General features: G+C 38.4%; 1 protein-coding gene across 2 annotated transcripts in view; it reads left to right on the top strand.

The window, feature by feature from the left end:
* The first annotated feature begins 6,525 nt into the window (after positions 1–6,525).
* The window catches only part of AP1G1 (adaptor related protein complex 1 subunit gamma 1), a 77,248-nt gene continuing 62,926 nt past the window's right edge, over positions 6,526–20,847 (top strand). For both annotated transcript variants that reach the window (XM_042920543.1, XM_042920544.1), the window contains exon 1: positions 6,526–6,752. The gene's annotated coding sequence lies outside the window, so the exon portion shown is untranslated. The remainder of the gene's footprint in view (positions 6,753–20,847) is intronic.

Raw genomic sequence — 20,847 nt, forward strand, 5'->3', positions numbered from 1 at the left:
CTGCATCCTTCTCTAGTGGCCACAGTTTTGTCTTCCCTAGACTAGAGAATGGCACCACTTCCTCAAGTTGGGGTTTGAGTTGGTTGCAACCTCATATCTGGTAAGAGTTTTTACTCTAAAAGTGCCAACATAATATAGAATGATTTACAAAACAAGGATGACATAAAGCATCTCCATTGGCAAACTCTGGACTGCCTTTTTTTCCCCCCTTTCAATTTGTATTTATTTATCTTGGGAGAGAGAGAGAGAAAAAGTACAAGTGGGGAAGGGGCAGAGAGAGAGGACAGAATGAGAATCCCAAGCAGGCTCTGAGCTGCCAGCACAGAGCCCAACGTGGGGCTTGAACTCACAAACCCTAAGATCATGACCTGAGTCAAAGTCAGACATTTAACCCACTGAGCCACCCAGGCACCCAGGACTGCCTCTTTAAAACAAATTTTTTTTAGTATTTATTTTTGAGAGAGAGAGAGAATGAGTGTAAGTGCGGGATGGGCAGAGAGAGAGAACACAGAATCCGAAGCAGGCTCCAGGCTCTGAGCGATCAGCATAGAGCCAGGTGTGGGGCTTGAACCCACAAACCAGTAGATCATGACCTGAGCTGAATTCGGACACCTAACCAACTGAGCCACCCAGATACCCCAGGACTGCCTCTTTTAAATCTCTAAATCAAAGAAGGAGCTGGGCTGAACCTTGTATCCTATGTGCTTTGATCTTTAGTTTCAAGGGGCATATAGATTTCCTAATGGTCTTGGTACGAGGCCAAAGGGTGTATGGAGTTGGCTATTAGAATTTCAATTTTACATCACTTCTAGCTCTTTTGCCACAACTGAAAGATTAATTCCTAAACTTTTCTCAAGCCAGGATAAATTGTGATTAGGCACCATGCCTAAAAGAACTGTAAAAATGCTTTTTGTGAAAACATTACATAAACAACAGAGGGACTAATTTCTTTCTGACTCTCAGGCTTATTTATAGACTCAGGTGATTCAAACAAGTGGAGCCACCTCCTTGACACATGTCACTGTTTCCGACAGGGTTGGATCTCCTTCACTCTCCTTTCTCAGCTGAGATCTCTGGCGTGTGGAGAAGCAGGAAGAATTCCTTGTGAAAGACACTGACCACATTTCTGTAGGGAGAGTTTTCCCTATCTGCTGTAAAGGTCTTATGGCTTCAGCTGCTGATACTGTCATTTAAGAACCCCACTGCAACTAAGCCTCCAAAAGAGGGTTCCCTCTGATACCACGATTCCAGTTGATATGCCATGTCTTCCAAAAGACTTCTTTCTCAGCTCTGGCGCCCAATGACCTCTCATTTTTCTGCTTCTTTTGGAACTATCATTTATCTCCTGAGTGGTAATATTGATATTTTTATGTATTGGAGGATTTTTTAAAAATCTAGTTTTCCTTAATGAAATAAAGAGGGTAGGGCAGTCTCTATTGAAATGACAATAACAAGGGTGCCTGGGTGGCTCTGTCAGTTAAACTTCTGACTTCAGCTCAGGTCATGATCTCATGGTCTGTGAGTTCAAGCCACAAGTCAGGCTCTGTGGTGACAGCTTAGAGCCTGGAGCCTGCTTCGGATTCTTTGTCTCCCTCTCTCTCTGCTGCTCCCCTGATCATGTTCTGTCTCTGTCTCTCTCTCTGGAAAATAAATAAACATGAAAAAAAAAAAAAAGAAATGTCTGTAACAGATTCTGTGCACCCAGGACAGTGTGGTGTAGTAGACTCAGGCAATACATTTCTTAAATGACTATTATGTAGGCTAAAAGATATATAGTTACCCCTCACTTTTCAAAAGTTCACATTAGGCCACTTCGATTTTATGAATGACCTACATTAGTACCCGTTTTGGCCAAACAAAAGAAATTTGAAAAAAATGTTCACTTCTACCAAAAAAAAAAAAAAAAAAAGTAGGGGTGTGTGGGTGGCTCAGTCAGTTAAGTGTCCAACTTCAGCTCAGGTCATGATCTTACAGTTCGTGAGTTTGAGCCCCGCGTTGGGCTCTGTGCTGACAGCTCAGAGCCTGGAGTCTGCTTCAGATTCTATATCTCCCTCTCTCTCTGCCCCTCCGCAGCTTGTATGCTTTCTCTTTGTCTCTTTGTCTCTCTCTCCCTCTCTCTCAAAAAATAAATAAACACTAAAAAAGAAAAAAAAAAGGGGCACCTGGGTGGCTCAGTCGGTTAAGCGTCCGACTTCGGCTTGGGTCATGATCTCACAGTTCGTGGGTTTGAGCCCCATATTAGGGTCTGTGCTAATAGCATAGAGCCTGGAGCCTGCTTCGGATTCTGTGTCTCCGTCTCTCTCTGCCCCTCCCCCATTTGTGCTCTGTCTCTATCAAAAATTAAATGAACATTTAAAAAAATTTTAAAAATTAAACACACACACACAAACACACACAAAAGTAAAAAGTGAAAACCGTATTCAGCACTTGTTCTGCAGTAAGCTTTTACAGAGGCAGTATGCACACAGAGCAGTGATAGTGGCCAAGTTTCTTACCTGGAAACTATGCTAAAAGTAAGATGATATTTATCCTAAAGACATCTCCTATTTATTGAGCCCTTACCACGTGCCTGCCACTGTTCTAAGTACTTTAAGTGTATCGGCTCATTTGATTATTACACCAGCCTTAAGGTGCCAATGCTACTACTATCATTAACTCCATTTTATAGACAGGTACACTGAGGTTCAGAAATCCTCAGAGATGTTTACTAATTTTCTACAGGTCATACAATAAAGGAAGAGCAGCATTTAAAAATTTTTTAAAAAGTTGATTTATTTTAAGAGAGAGAGAGAGAGAGCACATTCGAGCGGGGGGGGGGGCAGAGAGAGATGGAGGGAGAGAGAAAGAATCTCAAGTAGGCTCTGAGCTATCAGCACAGAGCCTGATGCAGGGCTCAATTTCAGGCACCAGAAGACCAGACTTGAGCCAAAATCAAGTTGGACATTCAACTGACTAAGCCACCCTGGCATCCAAGGAAGAGCAGCATTTTAAACCCAGGCAGTCTAGCACCAGAAACCAACACTTTTAACTATTATGCTATAATGGCTGCATGGTTTACAAGCTCATGACAGGTGAGGAGCAAATGAATAACTGTATATAAAAACACTTTTGTAAACTGTAAGACACAATGCACTACTGTTACTTGGTAGTGGACAATCAAGAAATGGTTGAGATGAATTGTATGGTGGTATAAAAACTGTTTTATACTTATGTTTGCAAAATCCTTCATAGTTTTCAAAGTGTTTTCACACATTTGATCCCTCTGGATATTAAGCCACTGTAAATCCATTTTGGAATAAGTCTAGTCATAAAGAAAGCATTCATAATATTTATATATTAAATAATGTATGTTAATATTTATAAAGTATTTATTCTCAAATAAATACTTCAGGGCCAGCTGAAGTAACAGGCCCAGAGATGTTAAATACCCTGATTACAGCACAAAGTTAGTAACCCAGCCAGGACTGGCATCCGAATGTCTGACTCTTGGCTGATGCATCTTTAGTTTTGTTTTTTGTTGTTGTTATTATTTGTTAAATTGAAGCATATGAGTTTTTCAATAATAAACAAAACTATAAAAATAATGATCTTTTCTCCCAGCCATTCTCTCTTCCTAAAAGTTTAGTTAATTTTTGGGATGTTGCCATTTTAAAAACAAAAATCTCCTGGGGTGCTTGGCTGGTTCAGTCAGAAGATGAGCATGTAACTCTTGATCTCAGGGTCATGAGTTTGAGCCCCACACTGAGTGTAGAGTTTACCAAAACTATAAATAAACGTTAAAATAAAGAAATAAAAACAAAGATCTCCTTTACATTTGGATCTATAAAACTGCATTATTTTGTAAAAACTTTTTTTTAAAGTGTAAGTCTTTTTTTCCCAAAATGTACATTATGCTCATTGCAAAAACAAAACATCATAACATACAAATCCTATATAATCCCACCATCCAAAAATAACCATTTTCGCATTTTAGTTTTATCCTTCAACTTTTTTTCTATGTATATATACGCTTTTTTTGCAATATTATTATAAAACCATTTTGTAATGTTCAAAAACACCTGTCATACCATGATAATAAAGATAGAGCTATAGCTTCATTTTTATTAGCAGCATAGTACTCCATTTTATTGATGTGCTGTAACATACCTGAAACTAGAGATTATGCTTGATTAGATGGGAAGTAAGTCTTCCCAAACTTTTTTTTTCAAAAAATTTTTAACACTTATTCATTTTTGAAAGGCAGAGAGAGACAGAGCGTGAATGGGGGAGGGGCAGAAAGAGAGGGAGACACAGAAACAGACTCCAGGCTCTGAGCTGTCAGCACAGAGCCCGACGCGTAGCTCGAACTCACGGACTGCAAGATCACGACCTGAGCTGAAGTCGGCCGCTTAACTGACTGAGCCACCCAGGCGCCCCAGTCTTCTTAACCTTTAAATGCTAACCACGGAAACCAAGCCTCTTAGGATAATGATGTCCACACTATATATTAAGTCAATTGCTTTTATTGAATTAAAAAAATTTTTTTTAATGTTTATTTATTTTTGAGACAGAGACAGAATGTGAGTGGGTTAGGGGCAGAGAGAGAGGGAGACACAGAATCCGAAGCAGGCTCCAGGCTCTGATCTGTCAGCACAGAGCCCGATGCAGGGCTCAAACTCAAACTGTGAAATCATGACCTGAGCTGAAGTCGGACGCTTAACCAACTGAGCCACCCAGGCGCCCCTATTTTTTAGTTTCATTGGAGGAGGAGTTTGGTAATTATAAAGGTAATAAAAGTAAAAAAGAAACATGGAGGGGGTTTACATCTCATAATGTCTGCCGTATTCTCTTTAATGCTCTGCCATTTGGCACGGTACTAAAAAAGTTCCTTCCTCTTTCTTAAGAATAGTTTAATTTTTCTTTTGTGGTTTGCAGTGGTATAAACACTTAAATTCAACCTCTAAACAAATATTTGTGATGTTGCAAACAAAATACTTTAATTGCTTTGTGACCTGCAAATTCCTTACTTTTAAGGGAGTCCAAAACTGTTCTTTAGCATGTGTTCATGTCTAGCTATACTTCAGAGGAATATGCCTTGCAACATCATTATGTTCTAGTTTTATGCTACTACCTACAAGCTGTGTGATCCAAGGTTGCACTGCACAGTAGTGCATTGAGGGGGAGATGAGGCAACTGAATTCCATGAGGTTTCTGCTCCCCAGACCATTTGGGTTGATTCCACCCTGAGTGTGGGAGTCGGTGTGGGTGTGTGTATACTCTTTTCTAATTCAGGAAGTGGCACCATATAGCTGAATCAGAGTGGGGGAGGGGGGAGGGAGGGTTTCTATATTAATAGTTTCTCTGAGCCTCAGTCTCCTTATTTGTAAAACTAAGTTACTTATCCTTGACTAATCTGATTTAGGAGGTTGGTAGGAGGGTCACACTGGGTTACACATAGGAAGATGCTTTTATAAACAATGTGATATCAATGTTAAATAGTAAATGATAATTACTTTATCACGCCCCCTGGCCTTTGTCACTTGTTAAGCCCGAATAGTTCAAGAGCAAAATTGTGCTCCTGAATTCAATTTTTGTAAAATGTTTTGAAATCTCTGCAAAAAAGTGGCTGTCTGAGGAAAAAAGAGCAACCTCCTATGACAGGTCCTAAACTTAAGATTTGGTTAGTTCAGTTCTGTTTGGCATCCCGCCAGGTGCTGTGCTTTATTCACTTTCAGGACTTCTTTGCCGCCAATCTACGTGAAGGATTTTAGTTTAGGTGGGTCACCTTTCCTTTAAATGAGCCAAAATATCACGACTCTTTTCACCGTTCACGTGGAAAAATTTGTGTCAGGTGTTCATAATTATTTATCAAGCCAGGTAATGTCTGGGTAGACTGTCTTTGGCTCAGGTTATTGGTTATGGAGACACAGCCCACTCTTTAAAGAGTTTTAGCGTTCACTAGTCCAAATCCTTTGTTTTTACATACGAGGAAACTGAGGCCCTGAGAGTTTAAATGATTATCCAAAGCAGGACGTTGAGCGGTTGTACTGCGTTTGAAATATATTCTTCTGTATCATCCTCTAACTCTAAAAAACACCTTGCAAAGATACCATAAAACTGTAGACTCCAAGACCGCTTGGAGCATGTTCCTGAAGTTAGCCTAGAGAAAGCTAAAGTTTCAAACACGACTGGAAACAGCTCGAGATTTTTCTGTATTAATTCCCAGCCCCCACCTGCCTCGCCTCACCCACTTCTTTCTATACCTTGATAGCTCGGCTCTCTTCAGGTGGCCCCGCGGTTTCCTGGTAGCTCAGCCTCCTCCTCCCCCGCAAGCGGAACCAAAGTTCGTAGGCTTCCAGGGTCGGCCGGCTTTTTCTCTCTCAGACTCTTCGCAGCGGTGACTCGGCAGCAGCGTCTCGCGTCATCAGTGACCGCCCCGTACCTTGCTACGCTGTGCGTCGCTCTGCTAGGAGCAGTCACCTCCTCCTTGGCAAATAGTCCTCGGTGGGGTCCGAGTTTTCGGGTAGTAGGAGAGCGGAGGCACAAAAAGTTACGTCTAGGGAAGACGGAATCGACTAGGAGAGGGAGATAGAGGCCAAAGTTTTTGAGATAGTATTTGAAGTTAGTTAAAAACTCCCTCCTTCCTAAAAGGATCCTTCCGCCTGCAGTAGCGGTGGTGAGGCCGAGGGAGCCGCCATTTTGGATGTTCGGTTCCTGCTGCCACTGCTGCCGCCGCCCCCGGAGCTGCTGGTTTCATTCGAGGTTTCGGGCCGGTGAGTGTCACTCGCGGCGCTAAGGACATATTGCTCCTTTTGCCCCGCGCCTGCCGGGAGCGCTCGGCCGGAAGCTTCCTGTCAATCTCATGAGTCCGGTTCTAGGCTTTTGGGGGTGAGGAGAGAGGACAGAGGCTGGCCCAGGAGGGGCCCGGAGCCCCAGGGGCTGCTCCGACTTTCTTGAGGGCCGACCCGAGGCCTCAGACCAGGAGGCTCTGCACGCTTCTGCGTTCTGTGCTGTGGCGTTGCCCGGCCGGTGCGGGCCTCCTTTGGACCCATTGACTTTCTCGGGCTTCGATTCTCTTTTGAGGGTTCATTCAGGGAGCATTCAGGGAGCAGGGTTAGCGGGGCGGGCCCCACCCCCGCGTGTCTTCTTTGAGCGGTATATCAGCGTTCTTGTATCTTGTACTCGGGTCAGGTCTTTCGTAGAACTCTCTTTAGCTCTTCCAAATGCTTAATTAATCGCTGTCTGCCCCGCAGTGGCGTCCTCTCCGAACCGGACATCGGCCTTGCCTCTCTCTAACCTTCCGACCAACTTCGTTTCCGATTTTCAGGGTTTCCTCCCTCCCCCCCCCCCCCCCCCAACTCACCTGCGAGTACACTGCTTACCTTTCTCTCAAACTCCTGATCCTGCGGACGTCAGTTTCTAATAATTCTCCGAATCATCTTGACTGTCTGAAAGAGTCCGGACGATTGGTTATGTTTCCTAGTTAGGGTTTGGTGAAGGAGACCCATCGAACCACTCGCTCAGAGTATACTTCAGCAGTAAATGTTTGTGAAGCTAATGAAATGGCTTTTTGGGGGGGAGGGTACGGAGGAAGGTGTCATGTTTTTTCATTGGTGAATTCCTTTCGTGTGCTGAACACTTAGTTATTTGGTGCTTATTGACAACTTATGTATTTGTATTGGTGATATTTAACCCTGGGCATAGAAGTTGCCTGAGAAGGATCTTAATTTGACGTAGGTAGAAAGGGAAGTAACTTTTTTGGCGACTGAAAGGATTAGTTAACAGAAGAGAGGAGCGAGTGAAGGAGTTAGTGATCTTAACTTGCAGGTGTTTTGTACGGTAATGATACTTGTTACCGGATTCTAAAAAATACGGAGATTGACTTCATGTGTTAGAATTTTCTGGGGTAGTTGAATTTTAAATATTCATTTCCACCGTTCCCGTAATACTTGTCAGACTATACACGTTAACTTTTGGTTTAAAAGTACAGATTTTCCAGGTATCCATAATCTCATTACCTTCATGCTGTTATTAAAGTATGTTTGCAAAATAGCATGTTTGAATAAAAAGCATTTCACAGTAATTTACTGATTACTTCCTACATTTCAGGTTAGGCGAGTGTGATTGAATCGCCTCTGTTTCATCTCAGCCTGGATTTTTTAATCTGTGAAAGAGAAATAATTTGTGATTACAGCTTAGTGACTGCTGAAATTTAAATTTGTAACTTGATGGACTCATTGCAGAGGGATGAAGAGAAAAGTGAAATAAAATTGTAACTTGAACTTGGATCAAATCTTTTAATACTTCTAATCCGTGTCTAAGTGCATTATTCTTATCAGGTAGATAAATTCCTGTACTGGTCATATGATGTCTCCATAGAAGATTGACTGTTTTCATTGTAAATAGTGTTCTTGTTATTTATTTTAAGGAGACTTAAAAAATGTTAGTATGTGTGTATTTACTGTCAAGATAGGGAGTTTCTCTTTTGGTTTAAAGGAACTGTCAACCCCCTGAAATCTAGGGAATGCTTTTTCATTTACTAAGTACTCCTTTGTAGTTACTGAAATATTCCATTTCTGACTTACCTTTTTAAAACAAAGTTATTAGAAGAGCTATCAAATAGGTGTTACTTAACTCCGTTCATTTTGCGGTATGATGTATTGGTAGTCAAACGTCATTCATTCTTGGGTGGTTTGCATTCAATTGGAGTGTCTTTTTGCCTTACAAATTCTAAGCAAAGTGCTGTTTAATGCACTATTGATTGGTCACATACTGGAATGTCTACTTTGTCTAAGGTTGTGGGATCATACTTGAAATTAACATTATTGTTTAGGGAACTTCAATTCATTTTCTTTTGGGTATAGTTGCTTGTTCTTTGATCTGTTTCACTCTTATCAGTTCTAGATTTGAGACAATTTTATTTATTCATTTTTTAGTACACTCTACACCCAAGTTGGAACTTAAACAAACTCATGACCTTGCCATCAAGAGTTGAATGTTCTATTGACTGAGCCAGCCAGGCACCCCTTGAGAGTAAATTTTAGAGTGAAATTGTAACGTACAAAAATTGTCAGAAATATCTTGGTGATATTTCACCCCCTCTTTATTTTAAAAGTAGTCTTGAAATCAGTGATGTACAAAAACAAAAGTGCAATTTTTTTGTGTGATTTATAAAAACTCTATACATATTGAAAAAGTTGAATGAGTATTTTCCAAAAGATTATTTTTAATTAAAAAAATCGAATTAGAAAACTACATACCAAAACAGATTTTCAAAATGCTTAATCTCTTTATTTGCATTTGATGAGGATTAAAAAGTTTTATGTATAAAGCAGGATTTTAATTGATAGCAAAAGTTTAAAACTTTTACTTAGATTTAGTTTCAGAGAATCTAAAACTATTACCTTTTCTGTAAACTGCAACTACTTGTTTAGCTATTTTTGTTGCTTAAAATTCATTTATTTTCAGCTTTATTAATTGTTTTTAGGTCTTAATTTTGGCATTCTTTCATCCCTTTGTTTTATCCAATTTCTTTCATGCAGGATAAGATTTAAAGTAACAATTAATTTTAAAATTAAGAGAACATATGGGTATGTCTAAGCTCTTATATATCTTGGCTTACAGGTTTTGAAAATTGTATCTTTGTCAAAAAGCATCAGGATTTTTTCATTTGCTTTTTTGTGCAGAAAATTTTATATCCGTGAAGGCACTCATTTCTACCTTGAAAATACATGAAAGGTGGTTTTTTTTTTCTTCTTTGAAGGAGCAACACAAAACAGTTAATTTGGCATGTATTTTGGTTGCTAGAAAAACAATCTCTTGTCAAAGTTTGAAGGGTCCGGAAGTAAACAACAACAACACAACCTTGCTCTTGGCCAAACTTGTTGAGTCAGCATTAACTAACACTTTTGTATAAGAGCAAGATTTAAGATAATATGATGGAAATGAGAAGTGCTTTTTCATTAGGTACTTGGAGGTTTTGCATTTTTTGTTTACTTAGATAATTGGAGAAAATTGACGTTATAAATGTTGTCAGTGTAAAATAGTCTTCAAAGCAAAAAAAAAAAAAAAACGTATTTTAAAAGAGGAAGAAAACATGTGACCTTTGTACTTTATAAATAATGAAAGACATCTTAAAGGCAAGTAGTTTTTACCCCCTTTCTCTGTTACACTGCAATAAGTCACAGTGTAACCTTGATAGGCAGGTGCTTTGCTCACTGTAGCTTTCTTGTAGCTGATTGTAATGTGTTTTACTGAGCATTCTAGGCTTTTCAGCTTGTTTGATTTTGAGATTAACGTTAATGATTTTTGTGAAGAGCAAATATGAGAAAGACATGAACTTAGATCCTTGGAACTGTAAAATATTTGCACTCCTCTCCTTACAAAACTTCGGGTTAAAAATGAGACTGATCTAGAATAGATGATGTACACTATTGGGTTAAAGGATCTAACTTTAGTAAATGATCATATAGTGGTACAACTCAAAAGAGTTCCATTAGTGTTTTTACAGCTCAGTTTAGTGAAGCTCATTACTCATCCTCACGATTGGGAAATTATTCCGTTTTAAGCTGAAGAAAAGGAAGGGAAGTTAATTTTTTTTTTAATCCCTTTTTAAAGTGTGCACAGAAGATTTGGTTTTCTTCCCACTTTTTGAAATTTTTGAAAACTTTTAAAATACGGTGAAAATACTGGTTTCAGGTGAATGGGGAAACTAACTGAAAATACTTAGGTAGCCTGTATCTTGGTAGGTACGAGATTTTGGGTATGATTTATTGACAGTAAGCTGTTGTGAGAAGAGTTTCTTTTTCTTTTTTCTTTTTTTTTTTTAATTTCTGTTGCCTAGTATTTTTCTTTTTCTTTTTATTTTTTTACATTATTTTTGAGAAACAGAGTGAGACAAAGTGTGAGCGGGGGAGCGACAGAGAGAGAAGGAGACACAGAATCTGAAGCAGGCTCCAAGCTCTGAACAAGCAGTCAGCACAGACACTGATGCGGGGCTCGAACCCACAAACTGTGAGATCATGACCTGAGCCAAAGTCGGACGCTCAACCGACTGAGCCACCCAGGCGCCCCAAGAATTTCTTTTTCTGATAGTACTCAATATGTGTGATGTTTTTTAAATGTGTGTTTGTCTCTACTAGTGAAAGTTGGGCTTTATATTTTCTTTAGAAACATTCCATGATGAAAGCTTCATAAATCGTGTTGATTATTTAGGAAAGTAGAATGAGGAAGCATTTACTAGCATTTGGTTGTGTTATTTTATTTACACACATTGGACTTTATTTAAAATTTTTTAAAAAGTAAACTTTACATGCAGTGTGAGGCTTGATTGAACTCAGTGACCCCAAGATCAAGAGTTGTGTGTTCTATGGACTGAGCTGGCCAGGCACCCCTACACACACTGAACTTTTTACTGTTTCTTCAATACTCAGGTTCGTTCATTTTCATTCTCTTTGTACCTGTTATGCCTATACCTGGAATGTTTTTCTTTTCTCCCTTCCACCTAGTAAACCTGTTCTTTCCTCTCAGCCCCCTGGCAAAGGGGTATAGTATAGTGCTTTCTTTAAAGTACTTGAGTTGTCTACCTGTTCTTGAGCTTTCAGAGGACAAGAACTATATAATTTATGACATCCATAGTACATAGCACAGTGCCTGGCACTTAGTAGCTACTTTGTGGAATAGATGCTATGGATGAAAATAATATGGAAAAATTGTTTGGGTACTCAAATATATGGTGATTGGTTAATGCCAGAGCCAGAAACAGAGCCCTGAGTTATGAGAAGCTACTACAGGTCATTTACTTGTGACTTACAGAATTGATACCAGTGAAGTTTACTTTCAGGTTTAGAAAACAGGGATGCCTGGGTGGCTCAAAAGGTTGAGTGTAGGGCTCTTGTAGGACTACTCTTGTAGGACTCTTTCGGCTCAGGTCATGATCCCAGGGTTGTGGGGTTGAGCCCTCAGCCCGGCTCTGCACTGAGCATGGAACCTGCTTAATTAAGATTGTCTCTCCCTCTGCCCCTTCCCTGCTCACGCGCTCACTCTCTCTCTAAAAGAAAAACAAACAAAAAAGCAAAAACCTGTATAAAACCTTGTGTCTGTACCCTGGAAAATAGCGTTTACATGTTTTAATTCTGAAGTTGACCTTGCTCTTTTCTCTTTGTGATTTAGTCTGATTCTTTTTTGAGAGAGAGCATAGCGCTAGTTGGGTAGAGGCAGAGTGAAAGAGTCTTAAGCAGGCTCCAAGCCCAGCATGGAGCCAACGTGAGGCTTGATCTCATGACCTGAGATCTTGTGTTTGTTTTTAAAAATTTTTAATGTTTATTTTTGAGAGAGAAAGAGAGAGCATGAGCGGGGGAAGGGGCAGAGAGAGAGAGTGAGACACAGAATCCGAAGCAGGCATCAGGCTCTGAGTCGTCAGCACAGAGCCGGACACAGGGCTTGAACCCACAAACTGTGAGATCATGACCTGAGCTGAAGTCGAATGCTTAACCAACTGAGCCACCCAGGCACCCCATGACCTGAGATCTTGATCTGACTTAAAATTGAGAGTCAGATGTTTAATGGACAGAGGCATCCAGGAGCTTGCTTCTGCAAAAGTTTCAAGTGGCAGCAAATAAATCTACACTTCCCGCCATCTTCTTTCTTTTGAGTTCTTAATATGGTAACGCATTATACTAAAGAAACTAATTGTAAGTTGAGCATTTCAGGCTTTACTCCCCAAATGGAAATGTGTTGATACAGTTCAGTGATTTGTTGTCTTTCCCCTCTTGTTTGGATAATATACTTTTATAATGCTAAGGTTTGTTTTTTTTTTAATCTTTTTAATTTATAAAATAATAGGTGTACATTATGATGAAAAAAAATCTAAAAACATATTTAAAGTTATCATTTCATTCGTTCTCTTCAGTGTTTGTCCCCAGCCATTTAACCAGGTTATGGGTATACTTCATTATTTCCCTCCATGCTTGGTCAAGTGCAGTGTATACTAACATAAATGTGCACTTCTATATGGATTCTTTGTATTTATAAAAGGGAGATCATATTTTATATCACTCTGTAACAAGCTTTTCTTAATACATCCTGGTCAGTAAATATAATTTGATCTTGTTTTTTTAAATGTCCCTATTATGTCTCATAGTATGAATGTGTACCATACATAACTTATTTGGCTATTTTCTTATGGATATTTAAGTTGTTTCTAGATTTTGTTAATACAAACAGTGATACAATAAAATCCTTGTACATGTCACCTTATTTATTGCCACTTTTAGTTCTACAGACTAGAGTCTCCGAGGTAGGATTTCTGGGTTAAAGGAAATATACTTTAAATGTTTTTATTGCCAGATTATTTTCTAAGTAGGTTGTCATAAGTTCTACCTCCACTAGCCGTGGGCTTTCTATGTCATCACATCATTAGATGTAAATAGTTTTTACTGGTCTGCCAGATGATGACTACTCTCTCTGTTTGTCTTAATTTTAATTTTCCTGGCCATAATTCGAGCTAGCCTCTGCTTTTTTGTTTTTTTCTTTCTTTTTTTTTTTTTCTATCTGGATTTCCTTTATTTAGAATTTTCATGTCGGGTTCCTTTTTCGCTTTTCTGTGCATTTTCTTGGTTTACTTTTGTTTTTCCTCATCTTCTAGGAACACCTTATGGTATATTAATTCTTTGTTGTATAATACATGTATTTATTCATCTGGAATTAACGTTTATATGAAGCAGGGAGTCTTATATGGTTTTCCTTTATATAGAGAGACAACTGCATGAGGACTAAATAAACCATCCTTTCCCCAATGAATTAAATGCTATCTTATAAGTTTCCATGTATGTTTGCTCCACTTTTGGTTCTTTTTTTCTCTTTTCTTTTTATTTTACTTTTTTGAGTATAATATATTTGTAAAAAGTTACACTGTTAAGAAAAGCTCCTCTTTAGGGGTGCCTGAGTGTCTCAGTCGGTTGAGCGTCCAGCTTCGGCTCAGGTCATGATCTCACGGTCTGTGAGTTTGAGCCCCATGTCAGGCTCTGTGCGGACAGCTCAGAGCCTGGAGCCTCCTTCAGATTCTGTGTCTCCCTCTCTCTCTGCCTCTTCCCTGCTCATGCTCTGTCTCTCTGACAAAAATAAATACACATTAAAAAAAATTAAAAAAACAAAAGCCCCTCTCTGGGATTCCTGGGTGATTCAGTCAGTTAAGCATCTGACTCTTGGTGTCGGCTCAAGTCATGATCTCACAGTTGGTGAGTTTGAGCCCTGTGTCGGGCTCTGTGCTGACAGTGTGGATCCTGCTTGGGATTCTCTCTCTCTCTACTCCTCCTCCGCTTGCGTGCCTGTGTTCACTTTTTCTTTTTCAAAATAAATAAATAAACTTTTTTTTAAAGAAAAGCATTTATCACTGTACTTTTTTATTTTCTTGATTATTCTTGAACATTTATTCTTATCTATTGATTAAAAATAATTCTTTGGGTTCACAAAACCTCAAAAAATCTACTGTTCAGAATCGCATTATTCATATATTAATTTTGAGAGGCCTGACATTTTTAATTATGATAATTTTTCCTTGTGACTTTCCATTTGTTTAGATCCTGTTTCAGTTTTAGGTCCTTCAGTAAAGGTTTCATAGATTTAATAGTCTTCTTCATGTAGTTCTTATGCCTTTCTTGCTAAATTTTTTCCTAGATATTTTATAGTTTTTGACACTATCGTCAATGGGACTTTCCCCCTCTATTTCTTTTTTAAATTTTTTTTTTTTTTTCAACGTTTTTTATTTATTTTTGGGACAGAGAGAGACAGAGCATGAACGGGGGAGGGGCAGAGAGAGAGGGAGACACAGAATCGGAAACAGGCTCCAGGCTCCGAGCCATCAGCCCAGAGCCTGACGCGGGGCTCGAACTCACGGGCCGCGAGATCGTGACCTGGCTGAAGTCGGACGCTTAACCGACTGCGCCACCCAGGCGCCCCCCCCTCTATTTCTAACTAATGTCAGCAACATTGGTTAAAAATGGACCTTTAATTTCCTGTGGACCAGATCCCTATCCCCCCCTTTCTTGGTATCCAGAATGAACAGAACTTTGAATTTATGAAGAATATGCTAGGGAAGCTTTGTTATCTTAGCGTGAAATCATTTTCTAGTAATTTTCTAGTAAACTTTCTAATGTCATCCTGCAGAAAAGACCTTTAGATAAATGTGACTTTGTCTTTTCAAGATGGATGTTATCTTGTTATTTTGAAAGTTTACAGTTTTGCTTTACTAATCCATTATGATTTTTAGTACTTTGATTTTTCAAAGCACAATTGATTGCTCAAGTAATGTATGTTCATTTAAAATACAGCAGAAAATGGACAGAGGTTAAAAAGGCATGTATATTTCTACATGGCACAGAAAATCTACCTTCCTTAACATACATTATATCCTTTGGGGCATATCTTTTATTATTATTATTATTATTTTTTAAGTTTATTTATGTTGAGAGAGAGCGCGTGCATGTGAGCAAGGGAAGGGACAGAGAGAGAGAATCCCAAGTAGGCTCAGCACTGTCACCATGGAACCCAACATGGGGCTCAATCCCACAAAGATTGTGACCTGAGCCATAGTCAGAGGCTTAACTGTGACTGAGCCACCCAGGTGCCCTGGGGCATATCTTTTTAAAAAAACAAGATTTTTGTTCTGAGAATTTTGTGACAATTTTTGATAAGTGTGGGCTCCTTGGGACACTTTTGCTAATAGTAGGTTGAGAGAGTAAAATTTTGCTTTTTATTTTATCAGTGTCAAATTAGATATTGATTGTGTTTATTGTTTATTTGGCCTTTATTTTCATGCATCTTAATGCAATTGAATTGTTCATTAGGCATATTTGCATTTATATACATCTGTTTTTAAATTCTCATTTTCAGTGAATTTTGGTTATGGATAATTAAAGGGGATGGCTGTAATTATTGTGGCGTTTTAGGGAGAATAGAACTTAAGACTTAGAGGAATGCCAGCTGGCTGCCTAGACAGGGTGTGGTGGTATCTTGATGTGGTCACACATTTCACAGCATTCCCTTAGCCTGGAAGATCGAGAAAGTCCATTTTAGTATTTCATCTAGGGATGATTTAGCCTAATCAGACTCAGTGATGTGTGAATTAGAATAACAATATTGGGGGCGCCTGGGTGGCTCCGTCGGTTAAGCGTCCGACTTCGGCTCAGGTCATGATCTCACAGTTCGTGAGTTCGAGCCCCACGTCGGGCTCTGTGCTGACAGCTCAGAGCCTGGAGCCTGCTTCACATTCTGTGTCTCCCTGTCTCTCTGCCCCTTCCCTGCTCATGCTCTGTCTCAAAAATAAATAAACATTAAAAAAATTTTTTTAAAAAGAATAACAATGTTGTAATTCACAAGGGGCTGTGCTTTCTTCTGGATTTTTCTACTTTCCAGGGCACCCTTGAAGGAATTTGGGAGACAAGATACTTGAAAAGATTAAGAATCACAAAGTTGCATTATGAGCCTGAAGCCAGAGTGTATAAAGTTGAATGGTCTTGAACGTTTCATCATTCTAGGCCATGGTGAAACCTGATGAAAGAACTATCCCTGTCCCACAATGGTGTTTACATCTGTAGTGACCAAAATACTTACTCCCAGATTTAATCTTCCTTATTCAAACAGTGATGTACTAACACTTCTCTTCCCTTTTCTTCACACTGTAGAACATTTCCCTTCTATGAGCACATTTCTTCATACTTTGGAAATAGACTTGCACTGCCTCCCCTTCCCTGTCGCCTAATACGCAAAAGAAAGAAAACCACAAAAACACAAAGATGGTGAAAAGAACCTAGTTAAGTCAGATGAATGACAGCTGGTATCTGTAAGATATATCGGAAAGTAAAAGCGTGATCAAAGATTAATACTGTTGATCAATTTGGTGAAAGCTTTCTTACTACTTTGGTCATAGTGTTTTGCAAGTTGTAAATGCATTAAAGCAATTCAGATATTCATATGCAATAAAAATCTGAAATAGGGCTTCTGTGTGGAGCATATAAAAATATAAAAATATAGGCCATATGGAGAATGCAGGACAGAAAGCACAGTAACTTCTTTTGGAGGGTTTTGCCTTGTATTAACTTAAGTCCCTGGAGTGTTCTTAGCCATACTTAAGAACTCAGAAAGCGGATGTTACAGGGTAATCACTGGCAAAGTTAATTGAAATCTAATTTCTTGTATCTTATTGTTTAGCAAGAAAGACTTCAAGTACAGTTTTTGTGTTGGATAGAAAAGGAGGTAATTTTAATATTGAACAATTGCTTTTAATTTAAGATTTCTTTTTAGGTTAGAGCTCACATAGGTTCAGGTTTAGGGAAAGAAGGACAATGTAGCAGCAGTAACCCCAGCTTTTTGGTTATATATTCTTAACTGTTGGCTGGTGGTGATTCAGAGTTCACAGCTAGGTAGTGGGAGTTCAGAAACAGTGGGAGTTCAGCTTAGTTAACTCAGCTGGGTAGAATAGAGGACTGGGTTGAGTCCTGGTCCCTATCCCATTGCTGTTGGTAAGTAGCTGGTGCACATTCTTTACTTTGTGTGCTTTGGAAAGGACAAATGCATTTTCTTTATCTAAGATGCTTCTAGCATTTAGAATTTAGTTAAATGCAGTATTTATCAAGTTCCTACTCTTAGGTAATGGGAATACAAGGATAAATAATATCAACAAGATCTGGTCTTTAGGAGCTTATATTTGACTGGGAAAAATAGGCTTTTCAAAGAAAAAAAGGTAATTATGGCCTGGAGTTGGTATTGCAGTAGGATGAAAATCTTTATCAACTAAAGAGGTTTGTGGAGATTTTGGAAAATAACCATTTTCTCCATTTTGGTATAAATTTTAGGAGAATTGGAACATATGCAGTCATTGTTTTATCTTTTCTGTTTCTTTCCTATAGTAAGCATTCATAATTTTGGTTGCTCTTTGGGTATATAAAGTAATTAATTTAAGCTCCAAAACCTCACTTTGTTTACATTATGGGTAGAAACTTAAAAAATGAATTTCACACTTACTTTTTGTTATTTTTAAACATTATGTATTAAAAAACCATTAATGAAATACATTTATCTACAATCTGTTTATCTTAACAAGTCAGACTTTTAATTTTTCTGTGTCCTTTTTCCATCCTTGTCCTAATGAGTATTTGAGAACAAAAGGGACATCTTATTTTTATAAAATGTACAAGCCATGCAAATGTCAAACATATGGACACTTAGGCATTGAATAAAACCATTGAAATACTAAATGTAAATAATATAAAAGGAGAAATGGATATAAACACAATTATAGTGGTAGACTTTGACATATCTTTCTCAGCTTTTTAAGGGTCAAGTAGTTAATAGGAGCACATAGTATCTGAACTCTATATTTTAGAAATTGTTACTCCTCAGGTACAGTTTTATTATTTTATTCACTCAGTTGTCATTTTAGTCTTAAAACACAACTTTATAGGACGCCTGGGTGGCTCATTCAGTTGAGTGACTCTTGGTTTTGGCTCAGGTCATGATCTCTTCGTTGGTGAACTTGAGCCCTGTTTTGGGCTTTGTGCTGGTAGTGCAAAGCCCGCTTGGGATTCGGTGTTTCTCTCTCTCTCTCTCTGCCCCTCCCCTGCTCATGCACTCTCTCAAAAATAAATAAACTTAAAAAAAAAAAAAAACTTTTATATTTCCTACAACCACTCTAAGAAAAAGAAAAAAAAAATGACTTTATTGAGGTATACACAATATTTAAAGTCTATAATGGGATTATAAATGTATATGGATTGGATTATGAATTATATGTAATGTATATAAAAGTCCTAATGCACATATTTACAGTATAGAATTAGATGTTAGGATACAATTTTATATCCAGGTTTTTCCACCTCTACATTAAATGTTAAATGTTATGTTATTGAACCATTTATTGATAAATCAGGGTCTTGTAAAATAATTATGGTACTCTTTGTAATTTAATACTTTTAAGACTTTAGGGGAGAGTTTAATCCTTTTTGCTAGTACACTAAATAGGCTCAGATTACTGTGCTGTGTGTGTGTGTGTGTGTGTGTGTGTGTGTGTGTATTTAAGGTAAGTATTTTAGGGGCGCCTCTGTGGCTCAGTCGGTTAAGCATCTAACGTTGGCTTGGTTCATGATCTCATGGTTCGTGAGTTCAAGCCCCACGTCTGGCTCTGTGCTGACAGCCTGGAGCTTGGTTTGAATTCTGTGTCTCCTTCTCTCTCTGCCCCTCCCCCACTCGTACTCTGCGCGTCTCTTTCTCTCTCTCTCAAAAATAAATAAACATTAAAAAAATAAACTATGTTAAGGTAAGTATTTTAATTTTGGATTTGTAAAAAATTATAAATTAAGGTAATTACTATGGAACTCAAAGGCAGAGATTTACCAGCGATTTGATCTGTTTCTATTCATTTATTTATTTTTAATGTTTATTTATTTTTGAGAGAGAGAGTGAGACAGAGCGTGAGCGGGGGAGGGCCAGAGAGAGGGAGACACAGAATCCGAAACAGTCTCTAGGCTCTGAGCTGTCAGCCCAGAGCCCGACGTGGGGCTTGAACCACTAACTGTGAGAACATGACCTGAGCCTAAGTCGGACGCCTAACCGACTGAGCCACCCGGGCACTCCTGATCTGTTTCTTTTTGATTAATCACTTAAAATTTTTTACAGGGTAAGAATCTGATGTAGGGGCGCCTGGTTGGCTCAGCTGGTTAAGTGTCTGACTTCCCCTCATGTTCTGATCTCAGGGTTCATGAGTTTGAGCCCTGTGTCTGGCTCTGCACTGACAGTGCTGGAACCTGCTTGGAATGCTCGCTCTTGGCCCCCCCACCCCTTGCTGTCACTGTCTCTCAAAATAAATGAATAAGCTTAAAAAAAAAAAAAAACTTTAAAAAATCCATTATGTAAAGGGCACAAACTTTTTAGAATTGTGGAAAGAGTACAAGCAGATCTGTCTTGAAATTTTCAGTTGCACAATACAGTATTGTTAACTGTAGGCACAATGTTATATAGCAAATCTGTAGAATTTATTAATCTTGTTACTATGCTGTTTGGATACTTGTTTCTGCTCTATATAGGTTTTATTTTTTTGCTTTGCTGCTGCTGCTGTTTCTTACCTTACTGTAAGATGACATTTTGTTGACTGTCCGTCTTCTTCCCTAAAACAGCTTCTGTCCCCTGGTCTCCAGCCTCCTCTGTTTCCCTTTCAGTTTTCTAATTTGTAAATCAGAACCTACAAATAGAGTAAAGTGGATGTTTTCGTATGTTGATGTGATGCTGTCTATATTGCTGCATGACGTTATAAAAATAGGTTTCAGATTCTCAGCTATGTTTAGCTAAGTCATCACTATAATCATATTCATACTTTATTTTTTAAAAAAGGATAATTTGTTATTGTTAGCAATAATAGATGCTTAAGTTACTGTATTTTAAGGAATCTTGTGGTTTTCGAGTATTTTGAAAGGCAAGTAAAAACTCTTAAAATAAGGAAATCCTCAACCTTGTAATAAGAGCAAGTAGGTTGTGTTTTCCAGGTTATATATTCTACAACATTCGCTACATGGATTAGATATATTTGAATTTAGTTTTTAATATGAAACATTTCAGACATAAAATATATGAAGAAGAATAATAAGTACTCAATTATCCACTACCTAGTCTCAGAAATAAAGCATCACCAGTATAGCTGAAGCCTTCTGTGTGTTACTCTGTTCCTCATCATATTCCCCTCCCTCCCAGATGTACCACAGTGTTGATCTTTATGCATGTTTCACATGTTCATTTTATCCATATTCTTACTCTCTTACTGCATTTTTGTATCTCTAAAGAATAGGTTCTTTTACACATTTTAAACCTTTATGAATATTA

This window comes from Panthera leo, chromosome E2, assembly GCF_018350215.1.
Source record: "Panthera leo isolate Ple1 chromosome E2, P.leo_Ple1_pat1.1, whole genome shotgun sequence".
In the NCBI taxonomy this organism is placed as follows: Eukaryota; Metazoa; Chordata; class Mammalia; order Carnivora; family Felidae; genus Panthera; species Panthera leo.